This window comes from Piliocolobus tephrosceles, chromosome 15 (genome assembly GCF_002776525.5).
Source record: "Piliocolobus tephrosceles isolate RC106 chromosome 15, ASM277652v3, whole genome shotgun sequence".
In the NCBI taxonomy this organism is placed as follows: domain Eukaryota; kingdom Metazoa; phylum Chordata; class Mammalia; order Primates; family Cercopithecidae; genus Piliocolobus; species Piliocolobus tephrosceles.
Genome location: NC_045448.1, coordinates 100,083,608 through 100,087,808, shown reverse-complemented (window position 1 = coordinate 100,087,808; position 4,201 = coordinate 100,083,608). Strand labels below are relative to the sequence as shown.

General features: G+C 41.0%; 1 pseudogene; it reads left to right on the top strand.

Moving 5' to 3' along the window:
- The first annotated feature begins 1,834 nt into the window (after positions 1-1,834).
- On the top strand, positions 1,835-2,033 carry LOC111542260 (annotated as a pseudogene).
- The last annotated feature ends 2,168 nt before the right edge of the window (positions 2,034-4,201 follow it).

The window sequence follows — 4,201 nt, the reverse complement described above, 5'->3', positions numbered from 1 at the left end:
TAGGACCTAGGGATGATGAATGAATGGCTAGTGGAAAAGCAGCACGTCAGCCATCCATTAGGATAGCTTTGCGTTCCCTTGGTGAGCAGATCTATACGGATGGTTCTTCCGGTTACTTTCAGGGTAGTGAGTTTTGCTTTGGAAAATGTGATTGATGTGGCTGTGCCTCCATGCACACATCATTAGTCTGTGGCGGGTAAGCTCAGATGGTCAGAGCACTGTGCTAATGAGGCGAAGGTTAGGGGTTCAGTGCCCATGTGGGCTACTTAGCTTTTGTCTCATTCATGTCCCCAGACTACTCCCAACACAGGCCACCTGTCTTGAAGATGTGTATCTGTAGTCAGGGGGAGGAGCCATGTGCAAGCATTTGGCTGGATCACTACAAATCTATCATGACTCTGGGAAATCAACCGCCGCATGAGATCTCAGCAGTTGATGAGGGAACTCACCTTCATTTAAAAGGGACAGGAAGCATAATTCTCAATGCACACATGGTCTCAATGCAGTGGATTTTGTGAATAACTTGTTAAACTGTCACTTAATTTTACATCCCTAGAAAACAGGTAACCGAGTGACATGATGTTTGACAAAACAGTGGTGAGGTGCCCCTCACTTCATGAAATGTGGATATTTACTTACATGTAGAGGGGTGTGCAGTAGCACTCATGCTGCAGAAAATTCATTTCACAAAAACAACTACAGATGCTCTTGAATTATTTAATAGGCTAATCTTCAATTAAGTGTTATCAAAATAATAGTTGAATTCAACAAAACTTTTCATCTTCATATTTCTTTAATAGAACGAGGCACATGTTTGCATCTGAAACTTCCTCACTTACCCTCAGTTTGGGTCAAAGCACTATGATCTGACACCAGCCAGGGGTCAGGAAATAACCCTTAGGTCCTCCCTGACCCTCAGGCTCTTTGTCTCCCAGACCTACAGGAAGCCAAGAGGTTTTGTTTTAACTCCTTCATGGCTCTCGTGTCTATCCCTCCCTCATTCTTACTATCATGATTTCAGCTCAAACCCTGGTTACTTCCTTACTGGACCACTAGAGCACACAGCTAACTAATCTTTCGTCTTTCCTTATCACTGAGGATAATTTCTGAGGGCGAGCTTTACAAGCCGACTACCTGTGTTCCAACCCAAAATCTGCCATTTACTCACTATGTGACTTTTAGCCTGTGCCTTTGTTTTTGTTCACCTGTAAATTGGGGACAAAAATAATAACAGGCTCATGGGATTTTTGTGATGATGGAAATTGGTTAATTTTATAAAAGGTGCTTAGAAAAATTGCCTGGAATATAATATGCACTTAATAAATGTTATCTGCTATTATTATTGCTAATTAATTAATCATTATCATCATTCCTAGATCTACTACACGGACTGACTCAAGGTGTACTGTTCTAAATCCTACTGTAAGGCTTCCTCATCAAGTTACCTACCTTCCAATTGAGTCTCCTCATCAGCTGAAATGTTTACTCACATAGAGGTAATGACAGTGTCTGCATTAGAGGATCTGGTCAAGATTAAATTAGCTGTTGCAATGGAGTGCTGAGGACAACAGCTGGCACGCTTAAAATGTTTGCTAAACGTATACAAGTGCACAAGTTCTGTTTTATTAATCAAAACCAACACCTATGTCACTCTCTTGTTTCCAGTTATGTGATGTAAGGTAAGACTATTCTTCTAGGGATCATTTCTTTTTTTTTTTTTTTAGTAGAGACGAGGTTTCACCGTGTTAGCCAGGATGGTCTCAATCTCCTGACCTCGTGATCCACCCGCCTTGGTCTCCCAAGGTGCTGGGATTACAGGTGTGAGCCACCACACCTGGCCAGGATCATTTCTGTAGTTCAGTACCAGATGGTTCTCTGACAGTGTGGAGCACCAGAAACCACGAGAAGGAGGCACAGCAATCTCTCCTGAGCGTGGAGCCTGCTCTAAGTGTTGCTTTGTTGCAGCTGCTGTTTGCCATTGATGATAGTTCTCTTCTTTCAGGAGAGTAAGAAGGAGAGGATGCAGTCTGAGTTCTGAGTGGTTTCCATTAGGACTTGGAAAAAAAAAAATCATATAATAGTTCTTCATTGAATATAGACATTGTTCCCAACATGTTAGAAGCTAAGAAACCCTTTGTCATGTAACAAATTTCAAGTAGCTGTAAATGCTCTAAATACCTATGTGAGACTTCAGCAACATGGCAGACCCAGCTCACGTAGAGAAGTCTACCTCTTGATATAAATGTATAAATATGTTTAAAACAAGTAACAATGCACAAGCAAATTCAAACGACAAAAGGAACCCTCCCAGTACTAGAATCTCAAAGCTCATGCAAAGCTAGAGCAGAGGCCACCACTGGTCACAGAAGTATCTTCCCTGATAACAGACCCTAGGGCTTGGGGCTGTGACTTTAATAACCACACTGGAACAGGTGAGAAGTTTTCTCACCTGAACTAGGTGAAGAGCTGGAATAACTTTTTCTTTTCTTTTTTTTTTTTTTTTTTAGGCAGAGTTTCACTCTTGTTGCCCAGGCTGGCCCTCCCTCCCTCCCTCCCTTCCTTTCTTCCTTTCTTTTTGATGGAGTATGGCTCTTGTCACCAGGCTGGAGTGCCGTGGCATGATCCTGGGTCGCTGCAACTTCAGCCTCCCAGGTTCAAGTGCTTCTCCTGCCTCAGCCTCCCAAGTAGCTGGGATTACAGGCATGCACCACCACACCTAGCTAATTCCTTGTATTTGGTAGAGACGGGGTTTCACTACGTAGGTCAGGCTGGTCTCAAACTCCTGACCTCAAGTGATCCACCCACCTCGGCGTCCCAAAGCGCTGGGATTACAGGTGTGCGCCACGGCGCCTAGCCCTGGAATAGCTATTTTTATAAAGCCAAGACAGTCCAGGTCACACAAAGAGAAATTAACTCCACTCACCAACCTGGGGAAACAGCAATGTAACTTTCTCCCTGCTGACAGCTATAAAAGAGAAAAAGGTCTCCTGCAAGAAATCAGAACACCAATTTTGTGCCATGAGTGCATGGGAAGATCAAATTTATATTATTATCCAGGTGTATGGGAGCCTTAAGTGGGATTTTATCTGTTATATGAAATTCCAATAAATCTAAAAAAAAAAAAGGAAAGCTACTTTGTACAGACAACTATGCAACTGGGGCAGTGGCATATGACTCCTCCCACACAAAATAACCCACCAGATACAAATCATAACTAAAGAACAAGAAATATGCAAAAAAGCTGGCACATTTGATAACAAATTTTAAAACCATCTAGAAACTAAAATTGTGGTCATTAATATGTTTAAAAACATTGGATAGGTTAAGCAGCAGGTTAGATAAAGCTGACAAAAGATTCAATAAACTGGAACACAATTCTGAGAAAAATCCCTCAAAATGCAGCACAAATAAATAAAAAATGTAAAGGGTCAAAAGAGTTAAGCAACAGAAATAATGTCTCATATTCATCTAATAAATCCACCAAGTACAAAGAATATTTGAAGAAAAAATAATTGATAATTTTGCAGTACTGAAAAAAATCAGAGAAGTGCCCCAATTCCCAAACAAGTAAAAATAAATTTATACCTAGACATGTCGAAATGAAATTAGAAAAAATAAAAACAAAGGAAATATCTTGAAGAGAATTAGAAAAAAATAGAGATTACTCACAAAGGAAGCACATGGTGCTGACTGCAGGTATCTCTTCATCTATCATAAAGGTCAGAAAAAAGTAGAAGAACTTGTTAACCCACAGGCAGTTAAACTGTTATTTACAAGTAAAAGTAAAATAAAGATTTAGAGAGTATAGCATTCATAGACTGTTATTCAAGAAACACTAAAAAAAAGATACTGAACAGAAACTGAATAGGCTGGACACAATGGTTCATGCCTGTAATTCCAGCACTTTGAGAGGCCAAGGTGGGTGGATCACCTGAGGTCATGAGTTCTAGACCAGCATGGCCAACATGGTGAAAGACCATCTCTACTAAAAATACAAAAAATTAGCTGGGCATGGTGGCACGCACCTGTAATCCCAGCTACTCAGGAAGCTGAGGCAGGAGAATCACTTGGGCCTGGGAGGCGAAGGTTGCAATGACCCGGGATCACACCACTGCACTCCAGCCTGGGTGACAAGAGCAAAACTTAAGAAAGAAAAGAAAAGAAAAGAGAAGAAAAAGAAAGAAAGAAAAAGAAAGAAAGA